Source organism: Anomalospiza imberbis, chromosome 8 (assembly GCF_031753505.1).
Source record: "Anomalospiza imberbis isolate Cuckoo-Finch-1a 21T00152 chromosome 8, ASM3175350v1, whole genome shotgun sequence".
Classification (NCBI taxonomy): Eukaryota; Metazoa; Chordata; class Aves; order Passeriformes; family Viduidae; genus Anomalospiza; species Anomalospiza imberbis.
This window is the reverse complement of record NC_089688.1, coordinates 20,847,255-20,865,714: the sequence shown is the minus strand read 5'-3', so window position 1 is coordinate 20,865,714 and position 18,460 is coordinate 20,847,255. Positions and strand designations below refer to the sequence as shown.

General features: G+C 38.8%; 1 long non-coding RNA gene across 1 annotated transcript; it reads right to left on the bottom strand.

Moving 5' to 3' along the window:
* Positions 1 to 12,435: 12,435 nt before the first annotated feature.
* LOC137478143 (uncharacterized) lies at positions 12,436 to 13,472 on the bottom strand. The gene is made up of 2 exons (XR_011001433.1): positions 13,264 to 13,472; positions 12,436 to 12,520 (listed from the first exon to the last, which is right to left on the bottom strand). It is a non-coding gene; the product is annotated as an uncharacterized lncRNA (long non-coding RNA).
* Positions 13,473 to 18,460: the final 4,988 nt, after the last annotated feature.

Here is an 18,460-nt window from a genome sequence, read left to right as displayed (position 1 = left end):
GAGTTTTTTAGGGAGCCAAACAGGAAAGTATCAGTGAATTCAGGGCAATATAAGAGGGCTCACTTCTCTGCAGGGGGGGTTGAAATTTGCAAACTCTAGAGCAATTCAACCTCAAACAAATATCCTGCCTTGAAGTTGTGCAGCTGGCCATGCCTCTGAGGTAAGGCGTTCTTTGTAAACATGGTGCCTGCATACCCCATAGGTACTGCTGTCTCTTTCCATTTTGATCTGTTTGAACTGTGTAGTGCCTTGCAGTCTGAACAACAAAATGACTGACTGTTCCCATCAGCCCATCACTCTGCTCCAGCCATTTGCCTTAACCTGCAGCACACTGCCAGGCAAGATTCTCCACCATTGTCAGTGTTTTCATTCATTCCTAGATTTGTTTCCCAGGTACTCAATAACACCTGAGGAAAGCAGCAGGAAGAGTTTATTTTGGGACTAAGGGGGATTTCTGGGAGAAGAGAAAGCAATAAAACACATTATTCATATTCTTCTCACACTACTTTTGTTGGCCCATTTGTCAGTGAGCTGTAAGCAGTTACAGTCACTTATTCCCTGATTCTTTCTATTGCAAGACCTTGTTCTCCACTAATTAGAACATAGCTGAAAGTTAAGCATTAAGCTTGATTTATGCCCTCAGCAATTACTGCCCTCAGATGGATGATTTTACAGAGTTCAGCCAAAGCAGCTGCAATGTTTTTAACAAAGAGGCTTGATGAAAGAATGTCTGTCCACAATAACACCTTTCAGTGATTTTGTAATAGTTCTGTCTTCAAGGCTCATTATTTGAAAACTTTGAGCAGTATGGCTATTATAAGAAAAGGGCATCTCTTGCTGTTTCTATAAAGTAAGTGGTTCAGTACAGATAATTTAGCCACTAAAAATATCACAATACATTACTGTGAAGTGTCTCCCTTGTTAGTCTGTGTATGCCCCAACTGGGACCACACTCACTGATCTTGTGCTGCTGCTGCAAGCCCTAGGGGCTCTGAAGGACCAGCCCTATAAATGATTCACTTCAGCTGCCCTCAGCTAGGATTAGGATTGAAAACAGGGGGCCTTAGTTCTTAACTTCTCTGCCAAATGCTCCAGTTTGTCTCCCCTTCAGAGGCACAATGATGGAATAGAGAGAACTGACTGGTTTGTATGAGGGAGACAAATGCTGGGCTAGAAGAAATCAAAAAGAGACTAAGCTTCTAGCACTGGATCGAGTTGAATGGAGCAAGCTGATCAGCAGGAAAGAGGTTGGTGTGGGTAGGGAGCTGCAACATAAGATGGGTACTAATGGAAAGGAAAGGAGCAAACTTCAAAAGAGAGACTTGGAGGTTGGAAACAAACTGGGAGCAAATTGGTCATTGAGGGAGAGGAGGAGGAAGGTGAAACAATTATGTCCATAAGTCTTTCCAAGTTGGGTGTGAAAGCCAAGCTTTGTGACTCCTCTGCCATCAGTAAATATCTGAAAACCTGCTAGCAAAATGGCTATTCACTTATAATATTGTCCTCATACAAAATGACTGTATTGGTGCTGTCAGCTATTCCAGTAATGTGTCAGAAGTCTGGGTATTGAATTACAGATGCTCAAAGCTGTTGATTAACCAGATATTTCATGTTCCACATGACAGAATCTCTGTATTTTTAATGTCTTTTGAAATCCAGAAGCTACCACAAAAAAGAGAACTGATTTCAAACAGTGTGAGTGAAGCTGAAAGTCAAACACACCAAAATGAGGAACTGTTAGAATTAAGGCTGTCTTTGGAACCTTCATTCACAGCTTCAGTCTGTCTTTTGATGTTGTTTTTCAGTATTTGAGTTCACGCTGCTTTCTAACACTTTGGCTTTGATGCTGCACATTTAGTGTTCTTTAAATGTGCTTTTGTGTACATCTAGAGCTAATCCAGTCATTTCACTGTATGCTTTCTTTTTTTTCTTTTTTTCCCCCTGGAACTTTTAGAGAAAGGTTTCTTAGAAGAATATTGATGTTGAAACTTTCTGGTAACACAAACTCTGCATTTCAAATCTTCCCTGTGCTGAGTACTAGAATGGAAGAAGTGGAATGAGAGACTTTCCATTGAGCTTCTACTTGTTTTTTGTGTTTTTTTTTTTTCAGAAGTAGGTGTGTAATTGTCCCAAGTGTTATCACTGCTATCAGGAGAAGGAGCAGGCTGAAGTCAGGAGGTGCCTGCCTGACTGCAGTCTGTTGGAAGCCTGTACCTTAATGATGATCATTTGTGTTGACAAATGAGCTGCCTGTAAATCCCATCTTCCCTGCAACGGAGCCTATACTGGAAAGCCTCCTATGGAGTAGATCCCTGGGGCTGCTGAGAAAAGCATCACATGCCCTGCCCCTCCAACCTGCAGGAGGTGCCAGCTCTGGCCACTGAGGGATGGACACACTTTTGTCTCTGGCACTATGCAGTGGCCTCCTCCAGCCCACAGCTAACCTTGCACACCAGGAGAGGTTCACTGCAGCTTTAGGTCATTGTACAAATGTCATTCTGCTGCGAGCTCCAGAAAGGTCCCTGACCTTCAAACTCACACTTCCTTGCTACCCCTGAGCCCATTGCCCAGGCCAGGAGCTGGAAAGTCCCAGTCCCCTTGACAAGATGGCATAAGAATGCAACATCAGCATGGAGGGGTGATTCCTCTCCATCTGGAATAAAACGTATTGAAACCTTCCCTGTGTTCCTATATATGAGAACAAAAAAGCAGGGAGGAGAGAGTTAAATGACCAGCTAATCTCTGCTAGGATAATAAGGGAAATCGTTTAAGTGCTGCAACAAACAAAACAAACCCCCAGCCATTCTGAGTCAGTTTGGAAGCCTTAATTCCAGCATTATAACAATGTTGTATTCCACCTGACAGCACAGCACAAGCAGCGTGACACCCAGTCAAGGGCTATAGTACATTCAAAGTAATGACACTTCAACCACAATGCTTTTCCCCTGGATAAAAATAAGTTGTACATAGTTGTACTGTGGAAAAATTTTCTGCATCTTTTGATACACTGGTGGGCTGTCTTAGATTAAGGACCCACTTAGTGTGGACATGGACTTAAAATGTTTTTGTACTATTGGAGTGAATAGAGGGAATTTTTTTTTTTTAAATTACACAAAAAGTCAATCATCAGTGTTACACTGAGATGTTATTTTTCTTCAGTATGTAGATCACACAGAGCCAGAGAGCTGCACAACAGAGCACTACACCAAAAGTGAAAAACAACCACAGGAACAAGGTGGGGAAAATCCTCTTACTATCAGCAGTTCTCAAGTTTATCTGTAAGGGAATGATTATAGATCATGCAATCTGCTTCATTAGCTTGTTCATCTTCTCAGTGTGTTATTAAGGTTCAACTTGCTTAACAAAATCAGGAAGATCAGAATATGCCAGTCAAATCTGGAATGACAAACAGTCTGTGGTATAAGTGGCTTACATATTTCATTGTAGGTTGATGTGGGGAAACTGCTGATACAGACAAAATATACAGGTTATAATTTCAAAGGCCCTGGAGCTGTGGGATGAAAAAATCTTTAGCAAAAGTCTTTTTCCTTAGACAAAGTAAGAAGAAAATATCTAGGTAGGAAATACGAGTTTTGAATTTAAATCAGTGAAACAGTGAAAGAGACTGACAAAGAGGCATTTTGAACAGCTCAACACAGGCTTTCCTTCCTTGTGCAATCACTGTTGGATGTGAGGAAATGTTTAATTTATGCAGTCCTTAGTCAAACTTTTTTCCTTTTAGATTTAGAGTTGAAATTATTGGCAGGAGCCTTTCCTTTGGTTGCCACGGGACTTAGACTTAAATGCACAGTGAACAGCAAAGGCTCAGCATATGGTTTAGAACCTAATCTGGAGACTGACAAACTACAGAGCCCATTAAATGGAGCCTTTCTGTCATAGCATGGGGTCACATGTCCTGGCATGCATTCACATACAGAAGGATCCAGAGGACAAGAGGGTGGAAATGGAGGAGAAATGGAGTATAAAGGGAAGGAGGGTGTTGTTCTGCGTTATTGAAGGAGCACAAGTGCCTGCTGAAATGGTGTGATTGCAAGAGTAACCACAAGCCCTGGATGAGTAAAGGAGGGTACTGAGCAGGACCAGTGAGCCTGCTTCTGTTGTGATGGTCACTCAGTAAGGATGACAAAAGATTAGATGGTATTTGGACAGTAGCCTCAAAGATGGGCTGAAAACTGGAAATATGCTTCAAGGCCATGTAATGTGTTCATGTTATAGAGAGAGGGAAGAGTGGAAAAAATAATTAAGTGATTTAATCACTGTCCACAGGTAACTAAATATGTAGAAAGTACTTTACATGAGGGTCTTTAATCTAGCAGCAAAGGTATGAAAAGATCCAGTGATTAGGAGCTGAAAGTAGCACTTCCCCTTTAATCTGCGAAAGTAATTAAGTGCATAAAAATTTCTTAGTGATATGGTATGTTGAAATTTTTACCTCAAGAGAGCATATCTTTTAGCAATGTGTTTTTCCCTTTAAACACAAATTTTTGACCTTGGTGCTGTAAGAACTACAGGGTAAAATTTTCAGGCAGTTTAAATTATATTTTATGTTCACTAGATTTAGCCTCAGAAAAAAAATCCACCTTTCAGATAGGTATTGTCAAGGTGAGGTAGAAAAGGAAGGACAATGTCTCAACCTGCCTGTGGAGGTTGGGACATTGAAAATGGGTCGTATTCCAACAACCTTGACTTTGGCCTTCATGGCACTGTCCAGTTTAGGTGTTATTTTAATGTTTATTATTCCAGGTTCTTTGTAAGCTGTACATTAGAATGGAAAATCTTTATATTCTGCAACATAACAAAGTGCCTAGTTACTGTTTATAATTAAAAACTCCCTTAACTTCTGACAGAAACAACAATGGTGCTTGCTTAACTAGATGTTATGACTATATCCTGTAACAGTCTACATTAAACTCTTCCTTATCTCCTTTCTAGCACATAATGACCTAATTTTGAGCTATATTAAGGATTTGATGTTTCTAATTTAATTCCTTTCTTACAAATTTCTCAGTATTACTGATAGTCGAATACATTCTTTTAGAGTCTTCTATTTTTCTATCTTTCCAGTAATTGGTAAAATAATTCCACATTTCACATTTACAGTAGTAGAGAAATTGAAGATCTCAAAAGTTTCCCAAAATTTTATTCCAGTTTCTAAGTCCAAAGTTTCATCTTCCTTATTCTATATATTTACTTGATCTTGATATAAAATGAATGAGTCTTTAGTCTGTTGGGAACAAGGTAAAACAACCCTGTGCCAGGATCCCAAAGTACTGCAGAGAGATCGGAATCTTCTCACTGGACACAGCCCTGGTTTTGCACTTACTCTTTGTACAAAGTCCCAGAATTTTCACCTGTGGATATATATACTCTTCAAACTGTGAGGAACAGGATTTCTGCTCCTGGACTACACTAGAAGATGGTCCTTTTTTGTCCCTCTTTCCAGCCTCCTGCGCAATGTTTTTTCTCATATCCTCCTGGTTTTCATTACCTGACTTTGGTTTGTGCACTGACTGCTCACATTGCTGTTACTCCACTCACTTTTTCTTGTCTGTTTAGAAAGGCAGCTCTAGTTCACTGCTGACCTCACCTTACCTGACAGCCCCAGGTCTTGTGCTGACAGGGTAGGTCATAGCTGTGATCTGAAATGCTCTTTGCTGTCTTTTTCTCTCTCCTCCTAGATATGAATTTATCCAGGGAGATAATTAAGTTGCAGTCCCCACACTCTCTCTGTTTCTCCTTCCTGCTGCAGCATTCTGGGTCCTATGACAGGATCACTTGTGCACTTTCTCGGGCATGTTGTGTAACTTCAGTGCCAGGCATCCACAGTGTCCTCTTCTTTATTCTTCCTTTCTGAAAATGCTTTTGCTGTGCAGCACATAGCTCTGCTTGATTTTCTATGTTATTTGAGATGTCCATATATCGGAAAGGTTGTTCTGATTAAAGACTCTGGCAAAGTGGATTGAAATTATTCTGCTCCTTCTTTTAGTAATTATTTTATTTACCCAGTCACCACTTGTTTATGAGTAGTGCAACATAAGCACCACAGCCAGTTTGGAAATGTCCTCTGCTGACATTCCCCAAAAGCACTCCATCTACCAGGAAGTATCATTTCTCATTTTTGTGCTAAGCCATCTGAATTCTTCATTTTTCATTTTTCACTCCTGTGTTGCCCCTAAAGCTCCTTGCTATATCTTGGATTTCATCCTCCCTCTCACTCTTTTCTCTGTGTGGCTCAGACAGCATCCAGATGGTCTCTTCCTGAAGTGAGCTTGTTCTGGAAAAAGCCTCACTGCTGTCACTCACCAGAGGACGAGGCTGACCTGAAAAGACTGTGCACAGCACAAAAGGTCATTTTTCTTTCACTGGCACTTAGGAATTACACAGCTCTACACTGCATATATGTGTGTATGTGTGTGTGCACGTGTACAGTTTGTACATGTGGGGATTCACACACACACTCACACATATATAAATTAACATTACAGAGGTATCAGCTGAGTGCTTGTTACTGCCTCCCTCTGTTTTGAGCAAGCAGATCATGTTTTCAGACTATGTCTTCTAATCTGAAATATTCTGAGTATTTTTAGTATTTCCTACTGGTTTTTAATGGATCTTCCAATTTTCTAAGTGTTAAAGGTAATCCAACTCTGCATAAAAGGATTCAACAATTTAAAATCTCGGAAGGTTTTTCAGTAGCAGTAATTACTCTTTCACTTGCAAGTATCTCCCCAGAGGTACAGGGAGTTATAATATTAGTGATATTTTTAACACAATTTTGCACAGGCTAGACAAATTTAGATCTTTTATATATATCAGATATACATTAGCAACTTTAAATTCCTTTTACAAAATTTCTCTTCTTTGGTAATGTCTTGATTTACAAGCAAAGAATACTACCATGTGTTATTTTTAGAGAATTGAAGCCATGTGGTTCTAATTCAAGTTATTTCAGATGCATGTAGTTTGCAAATGGAAATTCCCCCATAAACCATTAGATATTGATGAGTTTCTCCAGTTAAGAGTTAAATGAGTCAGACCACAGTCTATCTAGCTATAACAATTAGAGGCAAAAATCATTAATAATTTAATTTAATTATAATTACTCTTTTGACTGTGTCTGGTGTAGATTGCAAATAGGAAATGCTCGCATAATTATTATTCTGAAGATCATTCAGGACAAATAAAAGTCTGAAAAAGATGTTAAATCTCTTAAAGGACTTACTTTAATTATTTTAAAGTCATACATTAATTAAGGTGTTTACTTATTAATCCTTGGAAATTGAATTCTGTACTCAGAATTAAGTGCTGTAATTTTCTTGAGTAACTAAGTGCTGTGTTTCTCATACATGAGAGGTTGAATTGCTCAACCTTAACTTTAGAATTTTCTATAATAACTTGAGGGATGCTGACAATTATCTCACTCAAAAACTTCTCTATGCCTCTAGCAAGTTTTGTGGCACTAACATTCTCTCTCTTTAGAAATCTTGTTGGCCTAGTTTTTTTGGGTCATTTACCAGTCATTGTCTGCTGCTTCTTTTCTTACTGGCCTAATTTATCCATCTGGAATTGAAGCAGAATGTAGACAGAATTGATTCTGTGGCTGCCATTGCATGCCAGCTATCATAGCCATCTGAAGTTGAAGTACTTTGACATTTGTGGCTACTCTGGAGAATCCCCTTCTCACAGACATAAGGGATGGGGGTGTTGACTGTTCTCACTGCTTTCTTTTCCTTATGCTGCTGGCCCTCTGAAGGTAGTAAGGAAACTTTACAGACCTTCTTACACATCATACCTCTCCTTGGAATATCCTTATTGGTCAGAGTTTTAGCTATCATTAGGAAAAACATTTTAACAGACTAAAACTCAATCTGCAGATTCATGATTTTGTTCTTCACCTCTTGTGTCACCACGTTCCCCTTCCTACACTCTCTTTGGTCACCCATACAAAGCCCACACTAAGCACTTCATCCTCAAGCAGAGGATCAGCCCTAGAGGTTGTTTAAAAGTACGTGATTATGGTCCAAATATTTTTTCCTAGAAAAAGTAATGTTTTGAGGTACATGGTATGTTGTAATGAGGCATTAAAGACATCAGGTTGTTTAGATTAAAACAATGAATACTGCAATATATTCAAAGGCTTTTTCAGGCTTTTCAATGCTTACAGGTCCCTTATAGCCAAAAGAACTTCACTTTGCCTTCTGTCCTGCAGTGCCCAGGGAAAACTGACAATCCTGCATTTTCAGCAGAAATGCAGAAGCAGAAAATCAGAAAATTTCAGCAGAAATCTCCCTGCAGATGAAATAATGCAAAGCCACAGTTCTGCAACAGCAGCACGTAGAGTGGCCTGGAAGGGCACCGTCTCAGGAAAAGGAGAGGTGCCTTCCAGATTGAGCTTTGAGCCTGCTTGGCTTGGCTTTGCTTTGCTTTGCTCTCTCCCTCCCACTCCCTCACTGTCTGTGCAGGCTGTGAGAACTGTCACTGCACCAGCTGGAGCAGATTTAAATTTCACATGGGAAGTAAAATGTTGGTTATGACAACGTGAATAATTTTCCCACTGTGCTGTAGCGTAACAATTACCATTCCCTCTCTCCCGTGACTCCATCTCACAAGCAAAGCCCAGCATTGTAGTTGTAACCAAGGAGCCTGAGTATTGGAAGCTGAAGCCATTTGTCTCCTACCTGGCTGCTATCTTCTCCCACACTGCTTTCTCTGGGTAATTTGAAGTCTCTCCTCAGAGCTCTTTGCCATTTCTGTGAGGCTCTAGCCATGATGTCTTGCCCCTTTTCAGCAGGGAGATGTCATCCTCTGAGCTACAAATACAGCAGTCAAGAGACTGACCGATGGTTGTTCCTTATCTGCTGCAGAGACTGGTGGATGCACCTGGTTTGTTGTGGTCATCCAATTCCAGTGATGTTTAAGGTCTGGGCAGATGTTGGCTGTGAAAACAATCTACCTGTATTTAATTGACTCTTCTGTTTATTCATCAAAGCCTTCTGGAAAAGTCTGGACAAGCATTTGAGCGTTGAAGTCTGTTCAAGACATTTTGAATTTCCTAAGCATACATATGTCATTGATTTAAAGTTAACAGATCTGTTGTCTGCAGCATCTTCTCAAAACTACCTCTGTCATAAGGAGCAATCATGTGCTTGTGAAATTCAGTTGCCAAATAAAAGATTAAAGCTTCAGGCTTGACTGTGGCTGTTAGCAGCCTTTCAAAGACAGTAAGTCATTGGTCTAAGGTAATTTACCTTTCATAATGTTGGACATAGAATACATAGAATTTCTATGAATGCCCATCTGAAATAGCTCTTCTTAGCTACAGAGTCATTTATTGCACCTGTGATTATTGGTGTAATTGAAAAGGTCTATTTTTTGCACATTAGACCAAAAATGAAACATTTATTTTGACACATTGGGCTACAGCCATCTGTGCCCCAGCATCAAAACATTTTTTTAATGTTCTATTTCAGCTGTTCCAGTTGGCCTCAAAAGAGCTTAAAATCTGGCAAAAATAGCACCAATGTTTAACTGTGCACAGAAGGTATTATTTATATGTCAGTAGCACATTGTTCACTTTCTAGGTCTTTAACAGCTGTATATAATGACACAATCCTTTACACATGCTAGTTTTCATAGAATGTGTCACAGGGCTCTTCAGTACAAAGCTGGGGGGCAGAAAATAATTTTGTATTTTTCTCTTGTATACAAGACAATACACAGGCACTGCATGGATTTTCATCATAAGCCAGATACTATATTATTTCATCAAAAGTAATAATGCACTTTCCTGGCATTTGTAGAAAATTTGATTTCTGTTAACCTGAGTCTTTTCTTCAGATACTGGGTGACCAGTTCTGTTTAAATCTCTTTGTATAGACAGATAGGGTATGTAATATCCCCATGGGCAGGAGCAAGGAATTGGCTCTCAGATGACCTAATTTTGAGAGAGACAATAAGATTACTGAACTGAGGTGCAGCTGATATCAGAGCCCAAGGCCACCCCTAAGCTTCATTGCAGTTTCTGTGATAGAAGGTCACCTCGTTTTAGTGTCCGTAGATTGTATAACAAACAAAAATATCAGCGGTGCAAAGGCCTCACAGAAACCTCTATTTTAAACAGTGGCCAGTTCTTTATTTCAAAGTTCTTGATAATACTTCTATTGTAATTTTTAATTTAATATAAAAGAGTACTGGACAAAATATGTTTTTTCTAAACACTGAAAATAATTGTAACAGTCAGCAAATAAAAACATAACAATCATTTTGGCTGAATATTAGAGGAATATGAGATAAGTCATCTGAGAAGTAATAACAAAATTAATGTGACAGTTAAATTTTTTTGGTCTCAAATACTGATAAAATCTTCCAATTCATAAACAATAAATTCCAGATGCTGCCTGATATGACTTTTTTCCATAAAACTAAGGATGCACATCAATCTGTAGACACATTGCTTATGAGTTACAGGGAAAATAAAACACCTTTGGACTGATTTTTAAATGAAAGGCATGAATTGGTCTCTTAGACAAACTGTGACAGTTTATCCACACTTGTTGGTGCTGAAATGAAATAATTACAGAAATAAATACCATTCAATTCAAACTCCCCACATTCCATTTGGACAGTAGCATGAGGGGAAAAGGTGTTTCAGACTTGCCCAGCTGCTGTGTCTTTCCATAAGTTACTGCCCTGCAAAAGCCAGCAAGTGTCCAGTGTCCCTCTTTTCACTGGCCAATGCTCAAGCAGCTCATTTCAGTTAAAAAAAAATTCAGGGAAAGTGTAAAACTTATTAAAGAGGTTTAAAAGAAGAGGAAACATTCTGCATTTTTAAATGCATGTGAAGTAGTCTAAATGAAAAATTAATACTACAAAGCTGAATTCATACGATTCTATGAGCAGTGAGCTGGGCATCAAAATAGCAGCAGGGATGATCTGTTCAACTGCAAGCTGAAAGCCATAACTGGCTTAAAAATAGGTAATCTCCTGTTTTTGACTGCAGTGTTTAAGTTAAACTTTATTCCCTTCCCTATTGTAATGTCTCATCTCATTGTCTCAGCACATAACACGTATTACAACATTATTTTTTCCCCACATCTCAGTATTGTTCAGGAAGCTTGGGGTTAACAGAAGTGAGCTAAGAAGTCTATTTCTGAGACTGTCTAGGAGTTCACTTTGATTATTCATGGATGAATCAGCGTGTCGTCATCTCCGTAGGTCTAGACGTAAGAAAGGTCTAAAACCCGAGCCCATGCAAGTCACGACTGCAGTGCAAGCCCTTTATCTGAGCAGTGTGAAAGCACAGGCACTCTGCAATCAGATGCAGGCTCAGAAGCAGTCAAGCAAGAGGAGTTCAGCTGAAGCTCTGGGGAAGAAAAGAAAATCCTAGCCTGAAATATTGTGAAACATAAATAACAAGACCAGTTTTTGTTGCATAAGCATATGCTGAATGACATGTGAAAAAAATAATATCCTATAAAACAGAGAAGTCTCTTTTTCACCAAAGGTAAGGCCATTCATGGCAGTTTAAGACCTTTCTTGTTCTTGTGACTGCCATACCTGCAAATGCCATCTGCACTGATGAATTTTCATTGCCTCAGTGTTATCGAGAGAGGTGCATGGGCATCTAGCTATATTTATTTAGTCACCAGCTTCAGTCTTTTCCTTTCTCAGTAAAACTCATCTGACATAAATGCAAGAGCTAAAGGCTCACTAGGGATTGTAGAGCAATGCAAATTTTATAGAAGAGATCAGATATTATCTAAAACTCACTTCTTAACAATACTTTAAAGTCCCATAGGGCAGTTGGTGAACATTAAAAGAGATTTCCACAGAAATCTGGTGATTTGCAAGCCCATCCTTCAGTACTTTCCAGTAGAATACCATGGTTTAGCCACTACACCTCTAATGGGATTCCCTGCAATGTTGCCTAACCTACAGTCTTTGGTGAGATTAATATCTTAGGGGCAAAATTTTCTGATGTGGGTAAATGTAAGATACTGGGATAATATGTGGAGAAAAAGCTTATATTATTTAAAAATAAAGTAAGCTTGTGCAAGAGACTATAATATTGCTTCTGCCTAGAAAATATAGCTATCTGGTAGGTGTTACAAGGTGTGAAGGCACAGGCAATGTTAATGAAGACCAGGGGAAGACTGTAACTGCTACAGTGGACTGTACAGAGCAAGCTGAACTACCTGATTTGCTCACCAAACACCTACATTGCAGAATGACCCCTCTGGCTTCCTACCCTGTGAAAAGTCCTCAAGTGCTTTGTATGAGGTCTCTTTGTTCAAGTAGATTTAATACATTGATCTGTGTGTGCCAGGTATGAAAACTGTTCTGTATTTGAACTAAAAATTCATTGCACCTTGTCTATGATTATAATGAGGTAAAGCAGTCTGTGGCCCAATACCACCAAGCTGGCAGATGCAACTCGTCCATCCAAATAAAATTAATGTGATAATATCTGTCCAATCTGGCCCACATCAGCACAGGATGCCTGAAATATATAAACAGAGAGAGATATTAGTGAGTAAATGATAGTCAGTGTAGATATTTTTTAAATTTTCATGAAAACAGAGAGAGATGAGAGAATATCTGGAGAGGGACCAATTACAAATAACCCTGCACGCACATGCATAATTAACAGGATTCAAGAAGCAGTAATGATCATTCTTTTAACACAGCGTAAGTCTGCCTGGAGAGGTGAACACATCAAAAAAACTCAGCATGAAATTTTAAAAAAAATCTTTGACTAGTTGGGCTTTGGGGAGCTTGTCAGTTTATTAACATTACTTTAACCTAATTTTAATTTTGTTTAATGTGATTTCTTCTTCTGTGAAGCTCTTTGAAAAAACTGTTGTTTATGCAAATAAACTACATGGAAAATTGGTTTTGTAACTAAATGACAGCTGACAGACTAGGCTGTAATAGTCAACTGGGAACTTCTAAAGCATGATTTGTTTACTCTAGTACAAATTGCATAGCTATGATTATTAGGGACAATAAATATCTTAATAGTGGCTATTTTAATTAACAGAGTCCTATGGCTGGATCTCAGTCCCCACTAAGACTGTTTTGTACTGCTCCAGTGAGAGCAAAAATAGCCTTAATCCTTATTTCAGTACTTTCTCTATTTAATATTTCAGAGGAGCTGGCATAATGAGGGTCAGATTTGTCCCATTCATTTCCTACCAAATCAATGTTTCTTGCTTGACTGTTTGCACAAATAATACATCCTACCATTTTTATCTTCATTGGCAGCTCTGATTTCACTATTTGCCTTCCTGTGACTCCATTGGGGTTTTTTTCTGCCTGGCATGCAAGCCCTTTAAGAAATCTCTCTTCTCCAAATACTTATATTCTATTCCAGTGTCAGATTTTGTAATTTTTAGATATTATTTCTTAATTTGAATTACAAGGTATTTTTGTCACAGAGCTCTAGAGAATTAAAAGAAAAACCCAAATATAATCAGTAGCAACAACAAAAAAGAAAAAAAAAAACAAAAAACAAAAACATCTACCTCTATAACTGATGTGTGATCTGTAAGTAATAACAATTTTCTCACATTTTCAGATGTAGAAATATGGATGCTAAGTAGGCAAAAAGCTTTTGCACATGTTGCCACTTTCCTGCCAGAACAAGGTTTTGCCTGCCGACAACAATTTAAAATAGCACTTTATTATGGAATCATGCAGCATCATAGGCAGCAGCTTCATTTCTGAGAGCCTGGTATTCTCAGAGATATCTTTATTAACTGATCAATATTTGATCATTGTGTTAAAGAAATTTGTGCAAATATCTGAGTCGCTGTTCTTTCTAACATCAAAGCCAGTGCTCTGTCAAACTCCCATCATCCTAAAAACACAGCTCCTCTACAAAGGAGGATGAAGGGAAACCAATTCCAGAGACCATGGAAACCCTCAGCAGGTGAATTACCTGGGGGTGAAGGAAGCCACCAGCTCTCTCCTCACATGAGTGCTCTTATGAGCAAGTGAACCCCCTTTCAAAATGACCGACTTTTAATTTCAACATATTTTCTTCTTGTCCTCCTTTCTTAGGGTCCTTTCACACCTGTGGATTTCCCCTATTAGATGGGAGTGGGAATTTGCTTTCTAATCTGCTTTGCTCCACCCCTGGCTGCTCAGACTGCCACAGGCAGTGGCACAAATCAGTGAAGATGCTGCAGGGAAAGTCATTTGAGTAATTTGAAGGAGAAAAAGTTGGTGACAGCAGTAGTCAGGTGGGCAGTGCCTTAAATGAAATATTCCTAATCTAGCTAAGTGATCACCTGAGACTACTGAGAAGCAGTAGAAATATTAGTACAGGAATTAAAATCATCTGAACAACATAAGAGATTAAACTGAATTATGATGCAAGGTGTCAAGCCAGATATAATTAGGGTAGCCCAGCTGAGGTAGAATATTAATAAGAGGGTGCAACACAAATAAGAAGAGTACACATTGTTCAGGCAACCTAGAAATTAAAGGCAGGGTAGTGAAAAAGCATTATAATGTATAATGGGCTAGGCTTAAAAAAGATAATGTGAGAAAATGGATAAATTTGAGTAAAAAACAATTTAGGGAAGGAAAAGGTTTGGATGATGTTGTCTGCTTTAGCCCCCTAGAGTTTAATTTGTGCTGGATAAGATCTCCATAATGTTATTAGAAAGAGAAATATTAGCATTAGGGAAGATTTACTGTCTTTATGGATGATTTTGACCTTCCAGAAACAGGCTTTAGAACAGATATTACTAATAATGGCACAGTAGAGGAATATCTAGCCATAGTAAGTAAAAGATATTTTCACTGAACAAAGGAGGTATAAGAAAGCCATGCATTTTGGAAGGAAAGGAAAAATGATGTATTTGGAGTTCAACATTTGAATAGTCACAACATATTTGTGAGTCACTAATGTAATAGGGAAGAAAAAAGTAAAAGCTGTTCTCAGATACACCAGGGAAACTAAAAAAAAAAAAAAATCAGAATACCAGACACTATTTAAAGTTTATCTGCAACACAATAAACAGTTCCGGTTAACTGTATTTAAAAAAAAGGCATTCTGATACAAATTTGATGTTAGAGCTCTTCTACTATTTGATCTGAAAAGTACTTACAAAAGGACAATATATAACAACATTTGAAGGCAGAATAAAGTTTGATAAAAGATGATCTTGGCTTGTTTAGAGAAAATAAATCAGTGCTTCATGGGGTAGAAACACAAAGAAAGGAAAAGAATTATGGAAGCATAAATGATACCATTGGCTTAAAACAACTGGACCTATGCTAATTCAAATATAGAATAAAAGATCATTAATCACTGGAAGAGTTAAATTCTCAGACATATCAAGACAAAGAACACAATGAAGTTACAAAGCTGTGATTTAATCATTGAGGTGGTCGCTTCAAGTGATCTTTGCATCCAGGAGAGATGAGGTGATTTTGATTATTGGCACCAATGAACAACTGAGATATTTTATCCTCAGATTTAGCATACTTTACAGAAAAGAGTGATTTCCAATTTGGTTGTGAGGTGACTGCTTTTCATTACTCCCTAATCTTACATACCTTGTCCCTTATTTGGAGAGTGTCACAATATCTGCTCTTACAATAACTAAGTCACAGGTCTTTCTTTATATATATTTATTTGAATGCATTTACAAGAAAAATGTAAAATGAGAAAAAAATGTTACGATATATTATATACTATAATTCTATTCTAAAAATATAATGTCAGAAATTAAATGGGTTTATTTATATTGCGTTACTATGGAGATACAGTATGTTATATTGAGAGAAAAGAAGGCATTTAGTTAGAGAGATGCACACTCTCACAGTCACATAATAAAAGGGAATTAAAATGAGTACACACCCCTCTTGAGGGGAAGCCATATGGGGAGGGGCTGAGGTCACTTGGTCTCTTCAGCCTGGAGAAAAGGAGACTGAGGGGAGAGCTCACTGCAGTTACCACTTCCTCGTGAGGGGAAGAGGAGGGGCAGGCACTGATCTCCTCTCTGTGGTGACAGTGACAGGACTTGGGGAAATGGCCTGAAGCTGTGGCAGGGGAGGCTTAGGATGGGTAGCAGGACAAGGTTCTTCACCCAGGGGGTGGCTGGGCACTGGAACAGGCTCTGCAGGGAAGTGGTCACAGCAGCAACCCTGCCAGAGTTCAAGAAGCCTTTGGACAAAACACATGGTGTGAACTCTCAGGCACATGGTGCGACTCTTGGGGACGTTCCTGTGCAGAGCCAGGAGCTGGGCTTGATGATCTTTGTGGGTCCCTTCCAACTCAGCATATGCTGTGATTCTGCAATTTTATTATTTCCTTTTCAAGTTCAAGAAATGTGATTCTTGCTGGCTGCAGATTCAAGTGGACATCTCTGAATTACTTTGTTAGCAATGGTAACTACAGGTAGCTTTTCCTCTAGAAGTAGAAGTCAGTATTTTTGCATGAGAACTAAACTACCATGGCACAATTATCTGGCAAACTGCAAAAGCCAGAAGAAAAGTTACCAAATATATGGTATGGTTAGTATTTCAAACATCAAATGCAAGAGCCTCGAAGTTTCATAAAGCACCCTGGGACTTGTACATAAATAATATGATACAAAAATAACTTCCAAAATGGCATATGAGAAAGTGTCTAAAGCTATTGCCTTTTTAGATCGTAGTAAACCCTAATGACCTGTGTGATGGAGACTTGCTTATACAACTGTTTATGTGCAGATATATAATGAAATGGAGTGCAGTCTCTGCTAGTGAAAACTCTTAAGCTAATGTTAGAGATGGGGGAAACAAGCATCCAGGTAACCAGCCTGGTCCTTCTCAGGTGGCTTTGTTTTCTCTAACTATAATCCCTTTTCCTATAATGCAATGCCATACACTCTGTCTTCACTAAACCCATCTTGCACTCTTAGTGCCAGGTGTTCCCAGGCAGTGGTCAGGATTGATGACCTTACAGCTGCTCTGCCTCATCACCCCAGAAGCTCCTCCATACTTTTATTGAAGCCACCACCTTACTGCTGAAACTCAGGGCTAAATGCATCCACTATAGCAGTCAGGGCCCTCTCAGCCTCACCTTGCACAGGTGAAGCATTCAGGCACATTAGGAGGGCTACAAAAATGAGTTGGTGACTAGAGAGAAGCAATAATCCATAGAAAGCCACCTGCAGACTGTCAATTAAAGCTGCCATCCCACAGCTGAACCTATTTTGGCTCCACACTATGGGAATGCTTTCTGTTAATGCATTAAGCACAGTCAGTACATGTGTTCTTAATTTTGCACCCTGATAGCTTACAAAAACCTAGCTATGCATTGCTTTGGTTTACTGTGCAGTAGAAGAAGTAATTTTATGACTTTGGGAACTAAAGTCCTTACTCTGTCATTCACTAAGAATTAATTTGCCAAAAAAATCAATCTAGGCTGTTCTTGTAGCAAACAAAAAGATATGTCTGAGCTAAGTTGCCCCAGATGAATCATAAAATATAACAGGCACTTGCATCTGTTTCATGGAAACTTCAGGGGAGAGAGAAATTATGTGAGTATTTTAAAGATTCTTTAGTTATGAGTTCAATTGTACTTTGATAATGCAAAATTGAAGTTATAAAGAGGAAGATACAAAAAAAATTAACTTCTTTTTCTCTTTTGATTCTCCTTCCTTTCTTATTTTATATGTATTTTAATAGGTTGCTATTATGAAGGAGATTCTTTTTTGTGTGTTGCCCCTGACATGCAGATTTGTTTGTATTTATTTGTCTCCTGAAAATAAATTCAGAATTGCAGAAGCACTTCTGGCAGAATCTCTCTTTATGGTTGGTTTAAACTACCTAGACCACTGTAATATTGCTGTGGTTTCCAGGAATGATGTGAAGAGACAGTTGATCTTTATTTTCTGCCCTCAGATACCTGACCTGTTCCAGGATTACAAAAGCTCATGGTCCTTTTACATGGCAGAGGTCAGAATTTACCAAGAAGAGAATTAGCTGCTATAGAAAAACAAAGCACTAAAGCAATATGAGGAGAATGGAAAAATATCATATATATCTGTTTTGTGATACTGAGGGGTGAATATTGGCTTGTTTTGTGCCTTGCATTATCCAGACTGAAGATTTCTTCAGTCTGTCACCAACACAGCATCTTGTCAGTGCTGTCTGTCTTGCAGGCGCAGAAATGTCATTTTTGCTTTCATCCCTTTTTTCCTGGCAATACAGTGGGGGCAAAAAAAAAGTTGTTAATGTTAAAGAGAACATTGCTGCAAAACTCAAGAAGGATGAAAGCAGGCATCTGGGAGTCATAGAATGGTTTGGGCTGGAGGGGACCTGTCTAGTCCAAACTCCTGCGGGGAGCAGGGACAACTTCAAGATCAGGCTGCTCAGAGCCCCATCCAACCTGACCTTGAATGTTTCCAGGATGGGGCACTTTCTTTGCAGGAAACCTGTT